Source organism: Arachis hypogaea, chromosome 11, assembly GCF_003086295.3.
Source record: "Arachis hypogaea cultivar Tifrunner chromosome 11, arahy.Tifrunner.gnm2.J5K5, whole genome shotgun sequence".
Classification (NCBI taxonomy): domain Eukaryota; kingdom Viridiplantae; phylum Streptophyta; class Magnoliopsida; order Fabales; family Fabaceae; genus Arachis; species Arachis hypogaea.
Window position 1 is genome coordinate 137,508,531 of NC_092046.1, and position 25,784 is coordinate 137,534,314.

General features: G+C 38.2%; 1 non-coding gene and 1 pseudogene across 1 annotated transcript; one reads left to right on the top strand and one right to left on the bottom strand.

Moving 5' to 3' along the window:
- Positions 1-7,325: 7,325 nt before the first annotated feature.
- Positions 7,326-19,558, top strand: LOC112721933 (uncharacterized; annotated as a pseudogene).
- On the bottom strand, positions 11,600-11,707 carry LOC112724684 (small nucleolar RNA R71). The gene has a single exon (XR_003163835.1). It is a non-coding gene; the product is annotated as a small nucleolar RNA R71 (small nucleolar RNA).
- Positions 19,559-25,784: the final 6,226 nt, after the last annotated feature.

Sequence of the window (25,784 nt, forward strand, 5' to 3'; positions counted from 1 at the left end):
TTCTATATTCGAGCCAAAATCATATGAGAAAGCTGTCAAAGATGAATGTTGGAGAAATGTCATTAAAGAGGAACTCAAAGCACTTTATCAAAACAAAACGTGGAGCATTACTATCTTACCTGTTGGGAAAAGAGCAATTGGCTGTACATGGGTGTTTAAAGTGAAGTTCAACCTTGATGGGAATAGAGAGACACATAGCGCATTTGGTAGTGAAGGGATTCACTCAAACACATAGCCTTGATTACCTTGACACATTCAGTCCAGTGATAAAAATGACCACATTGAGACTACTTCTCACCATAGCAACCAGCAAAGGTTGGCATTGCAAACAACTCGATGTCAACACAGCTTTCTTGCACAGAGACCTCAATGAAGAAGTTTATATGAAATTGCCATCAGGATTAGAAGACTTTCATGGAGAATTAGTGTGCTTGCTCAAGAAACCATTGTTCGGTCTGGCAAAGTTGAGTCAATTTCTTGAACAACCAACCGATTTGCATCTCAAGGCAGCTTATCGGATCCTAAAATATCTAAAGATGGCACCAGACAATGGCCTGTTCTTCCCAACTACAAATCTAGATCTTACCCTAGCTAGCTACTCAGATGCTGATTGGGCATAGTGTCCAGACTCAAGAAGATCAATCACAGATTTCTGCTTCTTCGTTGGAACAGCTTTGATCAGCTGAAAAAGCAAGAAGCAACAAATAGTCTCCAACTCCTCCTCAGAAGCAGAATATAGAGCCTTAGCCAAAGTCACAAGAGAAGTTCAATGGCTACGAAATTTACTCACCGATTTAAAGATCCATCACCCACAAACAACCCTAATCTACTGTGATAGCCAATCTTCTAGACACATTGCAGCTAACTCAATCTTTCATGAGGGGACAAAAATATTGAAATCAATTGCCACATCATCCGTGACAAGCTTCTTGAAGGTGTAATCCATTTGCTATCTGTCTCGTTAGCTGAACAAGTCGCTAACTTCCTCACCAAGCCCTTAGCTCCAGCTCCCTTTCGCTCGTGCACTTCCAAGCTTCGAATGCTTGACTTTTACATGGCAAGACATTCTAGCTTGAGGGAGCATGTTACTGATCATCCAAGTTGCCAAACTTAGCAAGCTAATTACTGAGTTAATTACGACTTCACTTCTTTGTATATAGAGATTAGAGCAACTAGACCTAGTTAATTGAGTGAGTAGAAATTATGCAACAAGTTAGTTTTCTTAGAGTCAGAGAGTTCTGTTATACTCTCCCTCCAAGTTGCTCCCTCATTCAATGATTTTTGTGTATCTTTACTTCTTTTCTCATCTCATCTTTAACCCTTTTCTCTTTTATTATACTAAATTCTCTTGCTATCTAGACAAATTAACTCATCTTAAATTCTTTCACAAAAATTATGAATTGACTCAAATGACTCTTACTAATTCAAATACAGTGTGGATATGGAAGATGCACTTCCGTTTATATGTAATTTGGCCTATTCAGATATCATGCGTCTTATTCATGAACGAATGCTACCTTTTTACATTGTCAAAAAAATATTATTGAAACGTATGCTATCCTCTGCAAACTTTTCGATGTGCAAATTAAATTAATCCAGCCATCTCAAAGATTCTCCAAGCTCATGATTTCCAAGCAAATAGTAAAGCACTTAAAAACAAACACATACATTCACCACCTACAACAAAAAAATAATGCATCGATAAGGAGTTGATAACACTATTTACATCTGTGGATATCCAATTCGCTGTATTTCAGTCGCTATAGATTAGCAATTCAACCCACATACAGAATAACATCAAATTTGGTGGTAGGATAATTTTATCTGTCCAACTAACACTCTTAATTTTTAATATGAATATTTGTAAAATATATATACATCCGCCCAAATATTTAGTATCATTGAAATATAAATTCAATTTGTTAATAATATATAAATAATATTTGATATTATAAAATATAAAAAGATTAAATATTATATTTGAATAAAATAAATATATTTTTGAAGTTAATTTACACCCTTCAATTTTACACTATGTTATGTGCTCTTTTGTCTAGAAACTTTTAAAACATTCAAATAATAGTTCTCTTTTTTTTTTCGTTCAAAATGAACAAATTAACTCATTAATAATAAACTTTAAAATCTACATGGATTGAAGTGTTTGTATTTCAGTTCGCATCAATATACAAAAACAAAACATTTCTCACATAGATATATTTCTTGTATCAACTCAGATAGACTCGACAAATTAAAGTGTTCCTTAACTTTTAGCTAATTTCGTGACACAATCCATTTACGCAATCTATGTACTCTAGTTAAACATTTCTTAAAATACTTTGTCTTATTTTGATCATTTCAATTCTCATACTACCAGATTTTATTTTATTTTATTTTTTTTCAAGTTCATCCACTAAGCTATATATATATATATATATATATATATATATAGACACACACACACACTAGTCAAGTGCTTCCCCCTTAGTACGACACCTTAGTTGAAATTCTAACGTCACTCGAAATTAATTAGTTGATTATTATTTCTAAGTCTTGATGGAATAATTATAGTACTCTTGAAATTGAAAATGAACTTTTACATTGACTGTGTGCAACACGAAGTAATGCCTTGTTAGTTTCTTTCCTATAATTTTCTATGTTATTTGCAGTCCCACATACATGACTTACTTTTTAGTCTTAGAAGAAGTACAGAAGAATAATAAAAATATGAATAATGGAATAAAAAAAGAAATTAATTTTAAAATCATAAATCAGATTATTAATTAATTATTTTAAATTTTAATTTTTAAAATTTAAAAAATAAGAATTTGTAATTAAACAATTGGCACAGTTACTCCTAATATCATGCTAACCTCTAATTCTCCATTTGCGATCTCTGGTCTGTAGAGTCACCTCGGCACCGCTGCACTTCTCTGCTGTCCGGTCCGACACCGCCCAGCCAACGACGCCCAGCCTCTCCGTGTTCCGCTCACTTGCCGTAGCAACGGGGCTGCAGCAGGCCCGTGCGTCCTTATTATCGCTGTCCACCCGTCGCCGACCTTGTAGGTCCCACCGCAGGTCGCTGCCTCCTGTTGCGCTATTCGAGATGCACGTTATCCTCATCATCTTTCCTCCCCGTTGCACCGTTGTTGTTGCTGTGCTGCACCTCATCGACGCCACCCTTCTTCCCACCGATTCGACTCCTCCTCCTCTTCCATCTCTAGCCGCTGCGCGTTCGGGTTCGAAGCCCACAGAACATATTCGTAACCTCGTCTAACCGAAGTTGTCGTTGCGTGGCTGCTCCGTCGCCGGATCTCCTCCCCTGCCTCTATGCATCGCTGTCGACTCTTTTCACTCCGCAAATGGGCTGGATGTTCAATTTACTAGGTATGCAGATGGTATTTTAATTCTTAATTGGATGGTTATTTTGTTCGATTCAGTTTAAGTATATACAATTAACAAATATTGGATAATCATTTCACTAAGTAGTCGGATGATTATTTTAATAACTATGTGGATGGTTGTTTGATGACGATTCCATGCCGATGATGAGAGAAAGAGCTACAGGAGTGAACGATGATGACCGATGAGAGAACTTCTAACACCAGAGAGATGGGATGATTGATGAGGGTGGGGTAGCAGACGATTTGAAGAAAAAAAGGGTGTTTTGATGAATTTTTTTTTTAAATTTTCTTATTTTTTTTATATTGGACTAAATTCAAAACCCATTATTTACATTGTTTGGATTTTTTATTATTTTTCTAGCGGAGCGGTTAATCTTAGTCTTGATGGATGTATCCATATGTATAATAGGATCTTTGTGTGAATTCCTTGAATTTGTTATAGTTTTCAGAAAGGCAATGATTCTATATGCTGAAGAATGTGACTCCCCCTATACCCTATAGTTGGTATGTATTAGTGGCATGTTATCAATGGCCACCAAAACATTCAGATTTATTATGTATACATAATTAGTTACATCTCCACTATATGTCTATATATACTTGCTTGGGGTATATATATTACCCGGCCCATTAAAGTATGCATGACTCGTGAATTATATTTAGGTTTGTAATTAACAATCAATAGCATACTAAATTATACAATCAACATGTTCATCAACTTTAAATCCATTATTATAAATATATGTTGCGTATACACTAAAAATAAAAATACATATTTAAATATAAAATATATATTAAAAATAAATTAAATAATATATATAATAACTGATTTAATTATTAATCTTTTATATATACATAATATTATTATTATTATTATTATTATTATTATATGTAAATGAATTAATAATTAATATCTAGAGATATTCTAGAAATTAAATACCTCGTTTATATATGGTTTTAGCTAGATACTTAGAATATATTGTGTTAAATACGGACGCGGTCTTGAGTCTTCAATATTGTCTTGTGAAGGATTCAAAAGCCATTATATGTTGACATTTTGGGAACATATCACAGTTGTAATTGAAAACTACTATATATGCACGGAAATTAAACTAAATTGAAATATCTCTCTCTATATAATAATATAAATCACACTCTTTTCTAAAATGAAAAAATAAAAATTTAGTTACCTTTAAATTAAAATAATAAAACTCATACATAATAAAAATTACAAGTGATTAACTTTTTATTTTATTACTTTATAATTTTTTTTTATTAGATCGTGTTGATTCTAGGAATGAAATCATGATATGGTTTGGGTTACACAAGCATATAATACTTTGTACTTTTGGCTTGATATACACGATGACCATCAAAAGAATAAGAGAAAAGGAGAAATAGATTCTTGATATTTTGATATATGGACATTTAAATATTTTAAAATTTAAAAATATATTTAAGTTATTGACTTTTTTTAAATTTGGATATATCGATCTCTTATGTTCACTTGGATCTGTCAGATCTAATAGAAAAATTAAACGTAATTCTCGTTGTACTGACCTGGTCGATATGAATATACATGTGGGAGAATTTTTAAAATAAAGCAAATTAGACTCAAGAATCGATGTGTCCAAATTTTGAAAAAATCAGAAACTTAAATGTATTCTTAAAACCTCAGAGACTTAAATGTCCGCAGAAGTGCAGACTAAAAAATTAAGAATTGATTTGTCCGTTTTTCAAAATATATATATCAACATCTAATTAAACCCTTGTTTGGTTTCTGCCTTTTTTATTGAATTATTATTTTTTAAACTTTTGTAAAAGAAAAATTTTAAAATTCAAAATTTGAATTATTTTCTTGTAAAGTTTATATATATAACTATATTAAAAATAACAAGAAAATAGAAAATAATAGAAACAGAACGAATTAATTAAAGATGATACAATGCATGCAATCTCAATTATTAACTCTCAAGTAGTCCAACCTTTTGAATTCATGGTCTTGAAGTCAATAAAGACATTAACTAGCAAAGAACCTAGGGTTTTGATTTGGGACTTTCACTGCTTTGTTTTAGAGGGGTAATTGGGAAAAATGAAGAACCATTGATTTTTTATTTTTTTGATATGTTTTGCTTAGAGGGGGCATGAATGATTAGAAAAATTGGAGAAGATGAAGAAATTTTGATTTTTTATTTTTTTAATATGTTTTGTTTTGTTGTTTAAATTATTTGAAACTATAAAATTAGGATTAATTGAATTCTAAAATTTCGTTAATTTAAAAGGATATTTTTGTCTAATCAAATAAAAGAAGGATGTTTAAGACTTTTTATAAAATTAAATAAAAAATAATTTTTATTTTTATTTAATTAAATAGGTGTATTAGTAAAAATGGTGATATAATATATATTTAAAAAAACAAAAATTAAATGTTGATGTGAAAAATAAATTTCACGTGACTTGTTATTATTTGTCCATATTTTAAACGTATCGGTACGTATGAATTTATCATCGTACCGTAGCAAACACCTTATCGAAAAGATGCTTAAAGACAATTATAGTATCCGGAGTTATTGAAACATTATTAAAAAGATGCTCAAAGACTATTATAGTATCCGGAGTTATATATGAGAAACTATAATGATAAATTTAAAATCTCAAAGACCACACTGAATAATAATTTGAATCTCAAAGATCTATATAAAATTTTACTCTAAAAATAAATTTTAGAATTTTAGAATTTTATGTGTTTATTAAATAAGAATAATAATAAAGATGGATTTATTTATCATCTTATCAAAATTTGATTTGAAATTAATATATATAACAAAATAAAATGTTAAAAATTAAATTGACAACTAAAATTGGTTAGAATATTAGGTTGTCCAACTAAAAAATATTTGAAATTTAAGTTGGAATATTACTGCTAATCTTTTATTAAAATTTAACATGAAAATAAAATAATTTTAATATATTATTAGTATAAAATAGTTTTACATATATATAGTATATTTAATTATGTAATATTATGTTAACAAAAATAATCATATTTTACATTACATTGGTGGCATGATTATTCAAGAAATAACAACGAATATGACGAGACAATTTTATATCAAAATTAAGCTAAAAAATTAATGCCTAATTAAATAGAAATTATAAATTGATTTAATAATTTTTTTGGGTGAACAATTGATTTAATAATTAAATTTTGATAAAATGTAGATGGTAAATTATACTGTATTTATTTAAGATATAATAAAGTAAAAAAATAAAAAACAATTAAATTGAAAAAATAAAATAAGGGAAGCAGCTCCTTTCCCATTTAGCTGATTACCACCCTAAACCCTAATGCGATAAAAATGACCATAACCACAAACGCAGCGGCCGCTGCAGCCTCATCGGAAGCTCAGCTGCCGAAAACGGTGACCACCCTCCTCACCAGCCACCCTGACCCCCATTCCGCACTCAAACTCTTAATCCAAAATCTCACCCTCCCAATGATGCTTTCCATCCTCTCCTCCACCCAACTCCACCGCACCCACTCTGCCACCCTTCTCTCCTTCTTCCACATCCTCCGCCACTCTCCCCACCCTTCTCTCTCCTCCTCCCCTGAGCCCCTCCTCCCTGGCCTCCTCGTCCACCGCCGCTACTCCTCCGCCCGCTCCCTCCTCCTCAACTTCATCTCCTCCGATCACCCCCGCCACTCCCTCCACCAGCTCCCCCTCCGCTGCCCCCGTCTCCTGCAGCCACTCCTCTACACCTCCCTCTCTGCCTACGCCCTCTCCGACCACCCCGACCTCGCCTTCCAGCTCTTCAACAAGATGAAGCGTCTCCGTATTAAACCCAACCTCCTTACCTGCCACTCCATCAGCTCCTCCCTTGTCTGCCACCACCCTCATTCCTCCTACTCCATTCACCTCTCCAAACAAGTCTTTAACGATTCCCTTAAGCTCGGTATAACCCCAAACACCACCACCTTCAACATCTTGATCCATGGTTCTTGTCTTGATAATAATTTTAATGATGCTCTTAGCTTCATGAACCAAATGACTGATTTTGCTTGTTCTCCTGATAATATCACTTACAATACTATTCTTGATGCATAAGGGCCAATTGAGTAAGGTTAGGGAGGTTTTGCTAGAGATGAAAGGTAGCGGGGTTTCCCCAAATAGGAACCCCTATAATATCTTGGTTCATGGCTATTGTAAGTTGAGGAGGTTGAAGGAGGCTGCCGAGGTTGTTGATGAGCGGATAATTTATACGCTTTTTGGCATTGTTTTTAGTATGTTTTTAGTAGAATCTAGTTGCTTTTAGGGATGTTTTCATTAGTTTTTATGTTAAATTCACATTTCTGGACTTTACTATGAGTTTGTGTGTTTTTCTATGATTTTAGGTATTTTCTGGCTGAAATTGAGGGACTTGAGCAAAAATCAGATTCAGAGGTTAAAAAAGGACTGCTGATGCTGTTGGATTCTGACCTCCCTACACTCAAAGTGGATTTTCTGGAGCTACAGAACTCGAAATGGCGCGCTTCCAATTGCGTTGGAAAGTAGACATCCAGGGATTTCCAGCAATATATAATAGTCCATACTTTGGCCAATTTTAGATGACGCAAACTGGCGTTCAACGCCAGATCTCTGCCCAAATCTGGCATCCAGCGCCAGAAAAGGAGCCAAAACCAGAGTTGAACGCCAGAAATGGCACAAAAGCTGGCGTTCAACTCCACAAATGATCTCTGCACGTGTAACACTCAAAGCTCAGCCCAAGCACACACCAAGTGGGCCCCAGAAGTGGATTTATGCATCAATTACTTACTTCTGTAAACCCTAGTAGCTAGTTTATTATAAATAGGACTTTTTACTATTGTATTAGACATCCTGGATCCTGGATTGTATTTTGATCCTGTGATCTCGTTTTGGGGGCTGGCCATTTGGCCATGCCTGGACCTTTCACTTATGTATTTTCATACGGTAGAGTTTCTGCACTCCATAGATTAAGGTGTGGAGCTCTGCTGTTCCTCAAAGATTAATGCAAAGTACTACTGTTTTCTATTCAATTCATCTTGTTTCGCTTCTAAGATATTCATTCGTACTTCAATCTGAATGTGATGAACGTGACAATCATCATCATTCCCTATGAACGCGTGCCTGACAACCACTTCCGTTCTACATTAGACTGAATGAGTATCTCTTAGATCTCCTAACCAGAATCTTCGTGGCGTAAGCTAGAATGATGGCGGCATTCAAGAGAATCCGGAAGGTCTAAACCTTGTCTGTGGTATTCCGAGTAGGATTCAATGATTGAATGACTATGACGAGCTCCAAACTCGCGATTGCAGGGCGTTAGTGACAGACGCAAAAGGATAGTAAATCCTATTCCAGCATGATCGAGAACCGACAGATGAATAGCCGTGCCGTGACAGGGTGCGTTGATCATTTTCACTAAGAGGATAGGATGAAGCCATTGATAAGGGTGATGCCTCCAGACGATTAGCCGTGCCGTGACAGGGCATTGGATCATTTTCCCGAGAGATGACCGAAAGTAGCCGTTGACAATGGTGATGTATCACATAAAGCCAGCCATGGAAAGGAGTAAGACTGATTGGATGAAGATAGCAGGAAAGCAGAGGTTCAGAGGAACGAAAGCATCTCCATTCGCTTATCTGAAATTCTCACCAATGAATTACATAAGTATTTTTATCCCTATTCTATTAATTATAATTCGAAAACACCATTATCAATTTATATCTGCCTAACTGAGATTTGCAAGGTGACCATAGCTTGCTTCATACCAACAATCTCCGTGGGATTCGACCCTTACTCACGTAAGGTATTACTTGGACGACCCAGTGCACTTGCTGGTCAGTTACACGGAGTTGTGAACCATGGTGTTGGCATCATGTTTTTGGTGCCATTACCAGGGAAAGAAAGAGCAATGAATTTTACATAATTAAAGTGTAATCACGATTCCGCGTACCAAGTTTTTGGTGCTGTTGCCGGGGATTGTTCGAGTTTGGACAACTAACGGTTCATCTTGTTGCTCAGATTAGGTAATTTTCTTTTTTTGTTTTGTTTTCAAAAATTTTTCAAAAATCTTTCAAAAATTTCTCATCTGTTTTCGAAAAAATTTTAAAATGTTTTCAAAAATATATTGTTCTTCAGAATTTTTAAGAATGAATTCTAGTGTTTCATGAAGCATGTGAAGCCTGGCTGGCTGTAAAGCCATGTCTAAATTTATTTGGACTGAGGCTTGCAATTTGTTATCAAGAGCAAGCTAGTTGTTGCTAATCCACCTGCTGCTGTTCCTAATTCACCTGCTGAAGCTTGGCTGGCCATTGGCCATGTCTAGTGTTTTGGACTGGAGCTTTCATTGAAGGCTTGGCTGGCTAGTGAGCCGTGTCTAATTCCTGGACTGAAGCTTTAGACTAACAATGCAAGATTCCTGGAATTCATATTAAAAATTTTGGAATCCTTATTTTTCTTTTTTTACATTAATTTTTGAAAAATACAAAAAAAATTAGAAAATCATAAAAAAAAAAAAATATTTTTGTGTTTCTTGTTTGAGTCTTGAGTCATGTTATAAGTTTGGTGTCAATTGCATGTGCATCTTGCATTTTTTTCGAAAATTTCATGCATTCATGGTGTTCTTCATGATCTTCAAGTTGTTCTTGGTAAGTCTTCTTGTTTGATCTTTGCATTTGCATGTTTTGTGTCTTTTCTTGTTTTTCATATGCATTATTGAAATCTTAGTGTCTATACATGAAAGATTTCTAAGTTTGGTGTCTTGCATGTTTTCTTTGCATAAAAAAATTTTCAAAAACATGTTCTTGGTGTTCATCTTGACATTCAAAGTGTTCTTGGTGTTCATCTTGACATTCATACCATTCTTCCATGCATTCATAGTTTTGATCCAAAAATCTTCATGCATTGCATTTTTCTTCATGTTTTTCTCTCTCATCTCTAAAAATTCAAAAATAAAAAAATATCTTTTTCAAAATCTTTTTCAAAAATCAAATCTTTTTCATTTTTTTTAGTTATTTTCGAAAATCTTTAAAACATTTTTCAAAAATCTTTTTTTTCTATTTTTCTCACATGATTTTCGAAAATAACATCATCAATTAATGTTTTGATTCAAAAATTTCAAGTTTGTTACTTGCTTGTTAAGAAAGATGCAAACTTTAAATTCTAGAATCATATCTTGTGATTTCTTGTGAATCAAGTCATTAATTGTGATTTTAAAAATCAAATCTTTTTCAAAACTAATTCCAATCATATCTTCTCAAAAATATCTTCTTATCTTATCTTTTTCAAAAAAAATTTGATTTCAAAATATCTTTTCTAACTTCTTATCTTATCTTTTCAAAATTGTTTCAACTAACTAACTAACTCTCTCTCTAATTTTCAAAAACATCTTCCCTCTTTTTCAAAAATTCTTTTTAATTAATTATTTTTATTTTCGAAAATTTACTAACCTTTTTCAAAAACAATTTTCAAGAATCACTAACTCTTTTTCAAAAAAATTAATTTTCGAAAATACTCTTCTTCTCTCATCTTATTTATTCATTCATCTACTAACATCTCTTCCTCACATCATCACCAAATTCGAACCCCCTCTTCTGTCTGTGTTCGAATTTCTTCTTCTTTTCTTGTTCTCTTCTCTTTCTTATGAGCAGGAACAAAGAAAAAGGCATAATTATGGAAGCTGATCCAGAACCTGAAAGGACTCTGAAGAGAAAACTAAGAGAAGCTAAATTACAACAATCCAGAGATAACTTGATTGAAAATTTCGAACAAGTAAAGGAGATGGCAGCTGAACCCAACAATAATGCAAGAAGAATGCTTGGTGACTTTACTGCACCTAATTCCAATCTACATGGAAGAAGCATCTCCATTCCTGCCATTGGAGCAAACAACTTTGAGCTGAAACCTCAATTAGTTTCTCTGATGCAGCAGAACTGCAAGTTTCATGGACTTCCATCTGAAGATCCTTTTCAGTTCTTAACTGAATTCTTGCAGATATGTGATACTGTTAAGACTAATGGAGTAGATCCTGAAGTCTACAGGCTCATGCTTTTCCCTTTTGCTGTAAGAGACAGAGCTAGATTATGGTTGGATTCTCAACCTAAGGATAGCCTGAACTCTTGGGATAAGCTGGTCACGGCTTTCTTAGCCAAGTACTTTCCTCCTCAAAAGCTGAGCAAGCTTAGAGCTGATGTTCAAACCTTCAGACAGAAAGAAGGTGAATCCCTCTATGAAGCTTGGGAAAGATACAAACAGTTGACCAAAAAGTGTCCTTCTGACATGCTTTCAGAATGGACCATCCTGGATATATTCTATGATAGTTTATCTGAGCTATCAAAGATGTCATTGGATACTTCTGCAGGTGGATCCATTCACCTAAAGAAAACACCTGCAGAAGCTCAAGAACTCATTGACATGGTTGCTAATAACCAGTTCATGTACACTTCTGAAAGGAATCCTGTGAATAATGGGACGCCTATGAAGAAGGGAGTTCTTGAGATTGATACTCTGAATGCCATATTGGCTCAGAATAAAATATTGACTCAGCAAGTCAACATGATTTCTCAGAGTCTGAATGGAATGCAAGCTGCATCCAACAGTACTCAAGAGGCATCTTTTGAAGAAGAAGCCTATGATCCTGAGAACCCTGCAATAGCAGAGGTAAATTACATGGGTGAACCTTATGGAAACACCTATAACTCATCATGGAGAAATCATCCAAATTTCTCATGGAAGGATCAAAAGCCTCAACAAGGCTTTAATAATGGTGGAAGAAACAGGTTTAGCAACAGCAAGCCTTTTCCATCATCCACTCAGCAAAAGACAGAGAACTCTGAACAAAATTCCTCTAATTTAACAAACTTAGTCTCTGATCTATCTAAGGCCACTCTGAGTTTCATGAATGAAGCAAGATCCTCCATTAGAAATTTGGAGGCACAAGTGGGCCAGCTGAGTAAAAGGATAACTGAAATCCCTCTTAGTATTCTCCCAAGCAATACAGAAGAAAATCCAAAAGGAGAGTGCAAGGCCATTGACATAACCAAAATGGCCAAACCCAATGAGGGAGAGGAGGACATGAATCCCAAGGAGGAAGATCTCCTGGGACGTCCAGTGATCAATAAGGAGCTTCCCTTTGAGGAACCCAAGGAATCTGAGGCTCACCTAGAGACCATAGAGATTCCATTGAACCTCCTTATGCCATTCATGAGCTCTGATGAGTATTCCTCTTCTGAAGAGAATGAGGATGTTACTGAAGAGCAAACTGCCAAGTTTCTTGGTGCAATCATGAAGCTGAATGCCAAATTATTTGGTATTGAGACTTGGGAAGATGAACCTCCCTTGTTCACCAATGAACTGAGTGATCTGGATCAACTGAGATTGCCTCAGAAGAAACAGGATCCTGGAAAGTTCCTAATACCTTGTACCATAGGCACCATGACAGTCAGAGCTTTGTGTGACCTTGGTTTAGGGATAAACCTCATGCCTCTCTCTGTAATAGAGAAGCTGGAAATCTATGGGGTGCAAGCTGCTAGAATCTCATTAGAGATGGCAGACAATTCAAGAAAACAGGCATATGGACAAGTAGAGGACGTGTTAGTAAAGGTTGAAGGCCTTTACATCCCTACTGATTTCATAGTCCTGGATACTGGAAAGGAAGAGGATGAATCCATCATCCTAGGAAGACCTTTCCTGGCCACAGCAAGAGCTGTGATTGATGTTGACAGAGGTGAACTAGTCCTTCAATGGAATGAGGACTCCCTTGTGTTTAAAACTCAAGGATCTCTCTCTGCAACCATGGAGAGGAAGCATGAAAAGCTTCTCTCAAAACAGAGTCAACCCAAGCCCCCACGGTCAAACTCTAAGTTTGGTGTTGGAGAGTTTCAACAATGCTCTGAATATCTGTAAGGCTCCATGAGAGCCCACTGTCAAGCTATTGACATTAAAGAAGCGCTTGTTGGGAGGCAACCCAATGCTTATTTATCTAACTCTATTATTCTTGTTTTTCATGTTTTCTTAGGTTCATGATCATATGGAGTCACAAAATAAATATAAAAATTGAAAACAGAATCAAAAACAGCAGAAGAAAAATCACACCCTGGAGGAGCATCTGTCTGGCGTTCAGCGCCAGAACAGAGCATGGTTCTGGCGCTGAACGCCCAAAAAGGGCAGCTTACGGGCGCTGAACGCCAGAACAGGCATGGTTCTGGCGTTCAACGCCAGAAATGGCACACAAATGGGCGTTGAACGCCCAAAATGGCCACCAACCTGGCGCTGAACGCCCAGAGTTGTGTGCAAAGGCATTTTTACATGCCTAATGGGTGCAGGGATGCAAATCCTTGAACACCTCAGGATTTGTGGACCCCACAGGATCCACTCAGGACCTGTGGACCCCACAGGATCCACTCAGAATCTGTGGACCCCACAGGATGCCCACCTACCTCCACTCACTTCTTCTCACCACTCTCTTTCACACAACCCCATAAACACTCTTCCCCAAAAACCCTTCACCAATCACCTCAAACTCTCCTCCCCATCACCTCTTCACCACTCACATCCATCCACTCTTCCCCATAAACCTACCTCATAAACTTCACCTACCTTCAAAATTCAAAACCAATTTCCCACCCAAACCCACCTATATGGCCGAAACCTTACCCCCCCTCCCTTCCCTATAAAAAGCCCTCCATTCTTCATCAATTTCACACAACACACCCCTCTATACCCTTCTTGGCTGAAACACCTTCTCCCCTCCCTCTCCTCCATTTCTTCTTCTTCTTCTATTCCTTTGTTTATTGCTCGAGGGCGAGCAATATTCTAAGTTTGGTGTGGTAAAAGCATAGCTTTTTTTTGTTTTTCCATTACCATTGATGGCACCTAAGACCGGAGAATCCTCTAGAAGAGGAAAAAGGAAGACAAAAGCTTCCACATCCGAGTCATGGGAGATAGAAAGGTTCATCTCTAAAGCCCATCAAGACCACTTCTATGATGTTGTGGCCAAGAAGAAGGTGATCCCCGAGGTCCCCTTCCAACTCAAAAGAAATGAGTATCCGGAGATCCGACATGAGATTCAAAGAAGAGGTTGGGAAGTTCTAACAAAACCCATCCAACAAGTCGGTATCTTAATGGTTCAAGAGTTCTATGCCAATGCATGGATCACCAAGAACCATGATCAAAGTAAGAACCCAGATCCAAAGAACTATGTTACAATGGTTCGGGGGAAATACTTAGATTTTAGTCCGGAAAATGTGAGGTTGGCGTTTAACTTGCCTATGATGCAAGGAGATGAACGCCCCTACACAAGAAGGGTCAACTTTGATCAAAGGTTGGACCAAGTCCTTATGGACATATGTGTGGAAGGAACTCAATGGAAGATTGACTCCAAAGGCAAGCCAGTTCAACTAAGAAGACTGGATCTCAAGCCTGTAGCTAGAGGATGGTTGGAGTTCATCCAATGCTCCATCATCCCCACTAGCAACCGATCTGAAGTTACAGTGGATCGGGCCATCATGATTCATAGTATCATGATTGGAGAAGAGGTGGAAGTTCATGAGATTATACCTCAAGAACTCTACAAAGTGGCTGACAAGTCCTCTCCCATGGCAAGGCTAGCTTTTCCTCATCTTATTTGCCATCTATGTTACTCAGCTGGAGCTTTCATAGAAGGGGACATTCCTATTAAGGAAGAGAAGCCCATCACTAAGAAAAGGATGGAGCAAGCAAGAGAGCCCATTCATGGAGCTCAAGAGGCGCAGGAAGCTCATCACCATGAGATCCCGGAGATGCCTCAAATGCATTTTCCTCCACAAAACTATTGGGAGCAAATCAACACCTCCCTAGGAGAATTAAGTTCCAATATGGGACAACTAAGGGTGGAACATCAAGAGCACTCCATCATGCTTCATGAAATAAGAGAAGATCAAAAAGCAATGAGGGAGGAGCAACAAAGACAAGGAAGAGACATAGAAGAGCTCAAGGACATCATTGGTTCCTCAAGAAGGAAACGCCATCATCACTAAGGTGGATTCATTCCTTGTTCTTATTTCTTCTGTTTTTCGTTTTCCATGTTATGTGCTTATCTATGTTTGTGTCTTCATTACATGATCATTAGTAGTTAGTAACTATGCCTTAAAGTTATGAATGTCCTATGAATCCATCACCTCTCTTAAATAAAAACTGTTTTAATTCGAAAGAATAAGAAGTACATGAGTTTCGAATTTATCCTTGAACTTAGTTTAATTATATTGATGTGGTGACAATGCTTCTTGTTTTCTGAATGTATGCTTGAACAGTGCATATGTCTTTTGAAGTTGTTGTTTAAGAATGTTAAATATGTTGGCTCTTGAAAGAATGATGACTAGGAGACATGTTATTTGATAATCTGAAAAATCATAAAAATGATTCTTGAAGCAAGAAAAAGTAGCAAAGAACAAAGCTTGCAGAAAAAAAAGAAAAGAAAAAAAATATAGAAAAAAAAAAGAGAAAAAGCAAGCAGAAAAAGCCAATAGCTCTTAAAACCAAGAGGCAAGAGCAAAAAGCCAATAACCCTTAAAACCAAAAGGCAAGGGCAATAAAAAGGATCCCAAGGCTTTGAGCATCAGTGGATAGGAGGGCCTAAAGGAATAAAATCCTGGCCTAAGCGGCTAAACCAAGCTGTCCCTAACCATGTGCTTGTGGCGTGTAGGTGTCAAGTGAAAACTTGAGACTGAGCGGTTAAAGTCAAGGTCCAAAGCAAAAAAAGAGTGTGCTTAAGAACCCTGGACACCTCTAATTAGGGACTTTAGCAAAGCTGAGTCACAATCTGAAAAGGTTCACCCAATTATGTGTCTGTGGCATTTATGTATCCGGTGGTAATACTGGAAAACAAAGTGCTTAGGGCCACGGCCAAGACTCATAAAATAGCTGTGTTCAAGAATCATCATACTGAACTAGGAGAATCAATAACACTATCTGAACTCTGAGTTCCTATAGATGCAATCATTCTGAACTTCAATGGATAAAGTGAGATGCCAAAACTATTCAAGAGGCAAAAAGCTATAAGTCCCGCTCATCTGATTGGAGCTATGTTTCATTGATAGTTTGGAATTTATAGTATATTCTCTTCTTTTTATCCTATTTAATTTTCAGTTGCTTGGGGACAAGCAACAATTTAAGTTTGGTGTTGTGATGAGCGGATAATTTATACGCTTTTCGGCATTGTTTTTAGTATGTTTTTAGTAGAATCTAGTTGCTTTTAGGGATGTTTTCATTAGTTTTTATGTTAAATTCACATTTCTGGACTTTACTATGAGTTTGTGTGTTTTTTCTGTGATTTCAGGTATTTTCTGGCTGAAATTGAGGGACTTGAGCAAAAATCAGATTCAGAGGTTAAAGAAGGACTGCTGATGCTGTTGGATTCTGACCTCCCTGCACTCAAAGTGGATTTTCTGGAGATACAAAACTCGAAATGGCGCGCTTCCAATTGCGTTGGAAAGTAGACATCCAGGGCTTTCCAGCAATATATAATAGTCCATACTTTGGCTAATTTTAGACGACGCAAACTGGCGTTCAACGCCAGCTCTCTGCCCAAATCTGGCATCCAGCGCCAGAAAAGGAGCTAAAACCAGAGTTGAACGCCAGAAATGGCACAAAAGCTGGCGTTCAACTCCACAAATGATCTCTGCACGTGTAACACTCAAAGCTCAGTCCAAGCACACACCAAGTGGGCACCGGAAGTGGATTTATGCATCAATTACTTACTTCTGTAAACCCTAGTAGCTAGTTTATTATAAATAGGACTTTTTACTATTGTATTAGACATCCTGGATCCTGGATTGTATTTTGATCCTGTGATCTCGTTTTGGGGGCTGGCCATTCGGCCATGCCTGGACCTTTCACTTATGTATTTTCATACGGTAGAGTTTCTGCACTCCATAGATTAAGGTGTGGAGCTCTGCTGTTCCTCAAAGATTAATGCAAAGTACTACTGTTTTCTATTCAATTCATCTTGTTTCGCTTCTAAGATATTCATTTGTACTTTAATCTGAATGTGATGAATGTGACAATCATCATCATTCCCTATGAACGCGTGCCTGACAACCACTTCCGTTCTACATTAGACTGAATGAGTATCTCTTAGATCTCCTAACCAGAATCTTCGTGGCGTAAGCTAGAATGATGGCGGCATTCAAGAGAATCCGGAAGGTCTAAACCTTGTCTGTGGTATTCCGAGTAGGATTCAATGATTGAATGACTGTGACGAGCTCCAAACTCGCGATTGCAGGGCGTTAGTGACAGACGCAAAAGGATAGTAAATCCTATTCCAGCATGATCGAGAACCGACAGATGAATAGCCGTGCCGTGACAGGGTGCGTTGATCATTTTCACTGAGAGGATAGGATGAAGCCATTGACAAGGGTGATGCCTCCAGACGATTAGCCGTGCCGTGACAGGGCATTGGATCATTTTCCCGAGAGATGACCGAAAGTAGCCGTTGACAATGGTGATGTATCACATAAAGCCAGCCATGGAAAGGAGTAAGACTGATTGGATGAAGATAGCAGGAAAGCAGAGGTTCAGAGGAACGAAAGCATCTCCATTCGCTTATCTGAAATTCTCACCAATGAATTACATAAGTATTTCTATCCCTATTCTATTAATTATAATTCGAAAACACCATTATCAATTTATATCTGCCTAACTGAGATTTGCAAGGTGACCATAGCTTGCTTCATACCAACAATCTCCGTGGGATTCGACCCTTACTCACGTAAGGTATTACTTGGACGACTCAGTGCACTTGCTGGTCAGTTACACGGAGTTGTGAACCATGGTGTTGGCATCATGTTTTTGGTGCCATTACCAGGGAAAGAAAGAGCAATGAATTTTACGAAATTAAAGTGTAATCACGATTCCGCGTACCAGTTGTCGAGTTGATGAGTGCAAACGGCATGGTACCAGATATTTGGACTTATAATATAATCATGAGGGGTTTGTGCGATGAGGGGAAGGTCAAGGAGGCGATTAGCCTTAGGGATGATATGGAGAGCCTGAGGGTGATGCCGGATGAGGTTACCTACAATACTCTGATTGACGGGTGTTTCCAGTGGCGGGGGAGTGTGGAGGCATTCAAGTTGGTTGAGAAAATGAAGGGAAAGGGAGTCAAGCCGAACGCGGTGACTCACAATATAATGGTGAAGTGGTACTGTAAGGAAGGTAAGATGGATGAAGCCGGCTGTGTCGTGGCAAAGATAGTAGAGAGTGGGTTTTCACCGGACTGTTTTACTTATAATACTATGATCAATGGTTATTGTAAAGCAGGAAATCTGGGAGAAGCTTTTAAGATGATGGATGAAATGGGGAGGAAAGGTTTAAAGATGGATACTTTTACTCTGAACACTATAGTGAACAAATTGTGCATGGAGAAGCTACTCAAAGAGGCATACGAGTTGACTGTGAAGGCCGCAAAGCGAGGTTATATTCTCGATGAGGTAACCTATGAAACTCTAATCATGGGATACTTTAAAAATGATCAAACAAACAACACTCTGAAGCTTTGGGATGAGATGAAGGAGAAGGGGATCATTTCTAGTGTTGTCACTTATAATACTATAATTAGGGGGTTGTGTCATTCTTTAAAAACTGATCAGGCTATAGATAAATTGAATGAGCTTTTAGATAAAGGTTTGGCCACCGATGAAGCTACGTGTAACATAATTATCCATGGTTTCTGCTGGGAGGGAGCAGCGGAGAAAGCATTCTTGTTCTATAACAGAATGGTTGAGAACTCATTCAAGCCTGATGTTATTACATGTAACATTCTTCTTCGAGGGCTTTGCAAACATGGTATGTTCGAGAAGGCCTTTAATTTATTTAACACATGGATCATTAAAGGTAAGCCCATTGATGCAGTTACGTACAACACGTTGATTTCTGTCCTTTGCAAAGAAGGGAAACTTGATGAAGCATTTGACCTCATGACTGAGATGGAGAAGAAAAAATTGGGGCCAGACCGATATACTTATACTGCCATCATTGGTGCACTTACTCATGCTGGGAGAATTGAGAAAGCAAAGAAATTCATGTCAAAACTCCTATAGACAAGTCCAAATATGATAAGTGAAGACACTTCACAAATTCTTGGTTCAGGCGACATGGATTACTCAGAACAGATAACTAATTTTTGTACTCAAGGGAAGTACAAAGCGGCAATGAAACTATTTCAAGAATCAAAGTAAAAAGGAGTTAGTTTGCATAAATCTGCATATATCAAGTTAATGGATGGGCTATTGAAGAGGCGAAAAAGCATATCGAAGGCCTCCTTATCAGATTGACACAATAAATTTAAATTGGCATTTAAATTCCTGATGTTCATCATGTTGAACCCATTTTATTGGTGGTTTTGCTGTGATGACGATCCATTATTTCATGTAAGTATCCAATTTTCCAACATTATATTAGATTTTGTGGCGTTTGTAAACTGTGACTGTGTAATCAATATTTTTTTCCCTGGTAATTATTATGGATGGTATCCATAGTTAAAGGTTAGAGAAAGTTATTCATGTCCTCAAGAGATGTTTTATATGCTTTATTATCTGCACAAACAGAGTGTTACTTTAATAGAAATTATAGATCTATTCTCACAATGAAATCCTTTGTGCAACAAACATGTTAGGGGATCTGAACAGAGTCCACTTATTTTTTTATTGTTTTAAATGATAATAAGAGCAAACTACCATTTAAAATAAGGTGCATTCTGTTTTAGCGGGATTTCTTGAAGGATCAGAAGGTCCTTGGTTCTTATCCAATCTGTTGCCTACCCAGCATGGTCCGTGTATTGAATTTCACCTTGTTTGTTCATAAATACAATCGTCAGTCCGTCTGATTTTATTTTGTGTAGCCATAAAAATACTGTATTCTGCTTTTCATGTTTGACTGGATCATTTTATTTTAGCTGTCTTCTATATGGTTGACTTAATTTTTCTATTTTTAAGATATAAAGTAATAAAATAAAAAACAATTAAATTGAAAAAATAAAATAAGGAAAGCAGCTCCTTCCCCGTTTAGCTGATTACTACCCTAAACCCTAACGCGATAAAAATGACCACCACCAATGACGCAGCAGCCGCTGCAGCCTCATCGGAAGCTCAGCTGCTGAAAACGGTGACCACCATCCTCACCAGCCACCCTGACCCCTACTCCGCGCTCAAACCCTTAATCCAAAATCTCACCCTCCCCACGGTGCTTTCCGTCCTCTCCTCCACCCAACTCCACCGCACCAACTCCGCCACCCTCCTCTCCTTGTTCCACATCCTTCGCCACTCTCCCCACCCTTCTCTCTCCTCCTCCCCTGAGCCCCTCCTCGCCCTCCTCCCGGCCCTCCTCGTCCACCGCCGCTAGTCCTCCGCCTGCACCCTCCTCCTCAACTTCATCTCCTCCGACCACCCCCGCCACTCCCTCCACCAGCTCCCCCTCCGCCGGCCCCGTCTCCCACATCCACTCCTCGACACCTCCCTCTCTGCCTACGCCCTCTCCGACCACTCTGACCTCGCCTTCCAGCTCTTCAACAAGATGAAGCGCCTCCGTATTAAACCCAACCTCCTCACCTGCCACTCCCTCCTCTCTTCCCTTGTCCGCCGCCACCCTCATTCCTCCCACTCCATTCACCTCTCCAAACAAGTCTTTAACAATTCCATTAAGCTCGGTATAACCCCAAACACCACCACCTTCAACATCTTGATCCATGGTTCTTGTCTTGATAATAATTTTAATGATGCTCTTAGCTTAATGAACCAAATGACTGATTTTGCTTGTTCTCCTGATAATATCACTTACAATACTATTCTTGATGCATAAGGGCCAATTGAGTAAGGTTAGGGAGATTTTGCTAGAGATGAAAGGTAGCGGGGTTTCCCCAAATAAGAACACCTACAAAATCTTGGTTCATGGCTATTGTAAGTTGAGGTGGTTGAAGGAGGCTGCCGAGGTTGTCGAGTTGATGAGTGCAAACGACGTGGTACCAGATATTTGGACTTATAATACAATCATGAGGGGTTTGTGTGACGAGGGGAAGGTCAAGGAGGCGATTAGCCTTAGGGATGATATGGAGAGCCTGAGGGTGATGCCGGATGAGGTTACCTACAATACTCTGATTGACGGGTGTTTTCAGTGGCGGGGGAGTGTGGAGGAATTCAAGTTGGTTGAGGAAATAAAGGGAAAGAGAGTCAAGCCGAACGCGGTGACTCACAATATAATGGTGAAGTGGTACTGTAAGGAAGGTAAGATGTATGAAGCCGGCTGTGTCGTGGCAAAGATGGTAGAGATTGGGTTTTCACCGGACTGTTTTACTTATAATACAATGATCAATGGTTATTGTATAGCAGGAAATCTAGGAGAAGCTTTTAAGATGATGGATGAAATGGGGAGGAAAGGTTTAAAGATGGATACTTTTACTCTGAACACTATAGTGCACAAATTGTGCGTGGAGAAGCTACTCAAAGAGGCATACGAGTTGACTGTGAAGGCCGCAAAGCGAGGTTATATTCTCGATGAGGTAACCTATGGAACTCTAATCATGGGATACTTTAAAAATGATCAAACAAACAACGCTCTGAAGCTTTGGGATGAGATGAAGGAGAAGGGGATCATTTCTAGTGTTGTCATATAATACTATAATTAGGGGGTTGTGTCATTCATTAAAAACTGATCAGGCTATAGATAAATTGAATGAGCTTTTAGATAAAGGTTTGGCCACCGATGAAGCTACGTGTAACATAATTATTCATGGTTTCTGCTGGGAGGGAGCAGCGGAGAAAGCATTCTTGTTCTATAACAGAATGGTTGAGAACTCATTCAAGCCTGATGTTATTACATGTAACATTCTTCTTCGAGGGCTTTGCAAACATGGTATGTTCGAGAAGGCCTTTAATTTATTTAACACAAGGATCATTAAAGGTAAGCCCATTGATGCAGTTACGTACAACACGTTGATTTCTGTCCTTTGCAAAGAAGGGAAACTTGATGAAGCATTTGACCTCATGACTGAGATGGAGAAGAAAAAATTGGGGCCAGACCGATATACTTATGCTGCCATCATTGGTGCACTTACTCATGCTGGGAGAATTGAGAAAGCAAAGAAATTCATGTCAAAACTCCTATAGACAAGTCCAAATATGATAAGTGAAGACACTTCACAAATGCTTGGTTCAGGCGACATGGATTACTCAGAACAGATAACTAATTTTTGTACTCAAGGGAAGTACAAAGCGGCAATGAAACTATTTCAAGAATCAGAGTAAAAAGGAGTTAGTTTGCATAAATCTGCATATATCAAGTTAATGGATGGGCTATTGAAGAGGAGAAAAAGCATGTCGAAGGCCTCTTTATCAGATTGACACAATAAATTTAAATTGGCATTTAAATTCCTGATGTTCATCATGTTGAACCCATTTTATTGGTGGTTTTGCTGTGATGACGATCCATTATTTCATGTAAGTATCCAATTTTCCAACATTATATTAGATTTTGTGGCGTTTGTGAACTGTGACTGTGTAATCAATATTTTTTTCCCTGGTAATTATTATGGATGGTATCCATACTTAAAGGTTAGAGAAAGTTATTCATGTCCTCAAGAGATGTTTTATATGCTTTATTATCTGCACAAACAGAGTGTTACTTTAATAGAAATTATAGATCTATTCTCACAATGAAATCCTTTGTGCAACAAACATGTTAGGGGATCTGAACAGAGTCCACTTATTTTTTTATTGTTTTAAATGATAATAAGAGCAAACTACCATTTAGAATAAGGTGCATTCTGTTTTAGCGGGATTTCTTGAAGGATCAGAAGGTCCTTGGTTCTTATCCAATCTGTTGCCTACCCAGCATGGTCCGTGTATTGAATTTCACCTTGTTTGTTCATAAATACAATCGTCAGTCCGTCTGATTTTATTTTGTGTAGCCATAAAAATACTGTATTATGCTTTTCATGTTTGATTGGATCATTTTATTTTAGCTGTCTTCTATATGGTTGACTTAATTTTTCTATTTTTAAGATATAAAGTAATAAAATAAAAAATAATTAAATTGAAAAAATAAAATAAGGGAAGCAACTCCTTCCCCGTTTAGCTGATTACCACCTTAAACCCTAATGCGATAAAAATGACCACCACCACCGACGCAGCAGCCGCCGCAGCATCATCGGAAGCTCAGCTGCTGAAAACGGTGACCACCATCCTCACCAGCCACCTTGACCCCCACTCCGCGCTCAAACCCTTAATCCAAAATCTCACCCTCCCCACGGTGCTTTCCGTCCTCTCCTCCACCCAACTCCACCGCACCCACTTCGCCACCCTCCTCTCCTTCTTCCACATCCTTCGCCACTCTCCCTACCCTTCTCTCTCCTCCTCCCCTGAGCCCCTCCTCGCCCTCCTCGCCGGCTTCCTCGTCCACCGCCACTACTCCTCCACCAGCTCCCTCCTCCTCAACTTAATCTCCTCCGACCACCCCCGCCACTCCCCCTCTGCCGCCCCCGTCTCCCGCAGCCAATCTTCGACACCTCCCTCTCTGCCTACGCCCTTTCCGACCACCCCGACCTCACCTTCCAGCTCTTCAACAAGATGAAGCGCCTCCGTATTAAACCCAACCTCCTCACCTGCCACTCCCTCCTCTCCTCCCTTGTCCGCCGCCACCCTCATTCCTCCCACTCCATTCACCTCTCCAAACAAGTCTTTGATGATTCTCTTAAGCTCGGTATAACCCCAAACACCACCACCTTCAACATCTTGATCCATGGTTCTTGTCTTGATAATAATTTTAATGATGCTCTTAGCTTAATTAACCAAATTACTGATTTTGCTTGTTCTCCTGATAATATCACTTACACTACTATTCTTGATGCATAAGGGCCAATTGAGTATGGTTAGGGAGGTTTTGCTAGAGATAAAAGGTAGCGGGATTTCCCCAAATAGGAACACCTATAATAGCTTGGTTCATGGCTATTGTAAGTTGAGGTGGTTGAAGGAGGCTGAAGGAGGCGATTAGCCTTAGGGATGATATGGAGAGCTTGAGGGTGATGCCGGATGAGGTTACCTACAATACTCTGATTGACGAGTGTTTTCAGTGGCGGGGGAGTGTGGAGGCATTTTAGTTGGTTGAGGAAATGAAGGGAAAGGGAGTCAAGCCGAACGCGGTGACTCACAATATAATGGTGAAGTGGTACTGTAAGGAAGGTAAGATGGATGAAGCCGGCTGTGTCGTGGCAAAGATGGTAGAGAGTGGGTTTTCACCGGACTATTTTACTTATAATACTATGATAAATGGTTAATGTAAAGAAGGAAATCTGGGAGAAGCTTTTAAGATGATGGATGAAATGGGGAGGAAAGGTTTAAAGATGGATACTTTTACTCTGAACACTATAGTGCACAAATTGTGCGTGGAGAAGCTACTCAAAGAGGCATACGAGTTGACTGTGAAAGCCGCAAAGCGAGGTTATATTCTCGATGAGGTAACCTATGGAACTCTAATCATGGGATACTTTAAAAATGATCAAACAAACAACGCTCTGAAGCTTTGGGATGAGATGAAGGAGAAGGGGATCATTTCTAGTGTTGTCACTTATAATACTATAATTAGGGGGTTGTGTCATTCTTTAAAAACTGATCAGGCTGTAGATAAATTGAATGAGCTTTTAGATAATGGTTTGGCCACCGATGAAGCTACGTGTAACATAATTATTCATGGTTTCTGCTGGGAGGGAGCAGTGGAGAAAGCATTCTTGTTCTATAACAGAATGGTTGAGAACTCATTCAAGCCTGATGTTATTACATGTAACATTCTTCTTCGAGGGATTTGCAAACATGGTATGTTCGAGAAGGCCTTTAATTTATTTAAGACATGGATCATTAAAGGTAAGCCCATTGATGCAGTTACGTACAACACGTTGATTTCTGTCCTTTGCAAAGAAGGGAAACTTGATGAAGCATTTGACCTCATGACTGAGATGGAGAAGAAAAAATTGGGGCCAGACCGATATACTTATACGGCCATCATTGGTGCACTTACTCATGCTGGGAAAATTGAGAAAGCAAAGAAATTCATGTCAAAACTCCTAGAGACAAGTCCAAATATGATAAGTGAAGACACTTCACAAATGCTTGGTTCAGGCGACATGGATTACTTAGAACAGATAACTAATTTTTGTACTCAAGGGAAGTAGAAAGCGGCAATGAAACTATTTCAAGAATCAGAGTAAAAAGGAGTTAGTTTGCATAAATCTGCATATATCAAGTTAATGGATGAGCTATTGAAGAGGCGAAAAAGCATATCGAAGGCCTCCTTATCAGATTGACACAATAAATTTAAATTGGCATTTAAATTCCTGATGTTC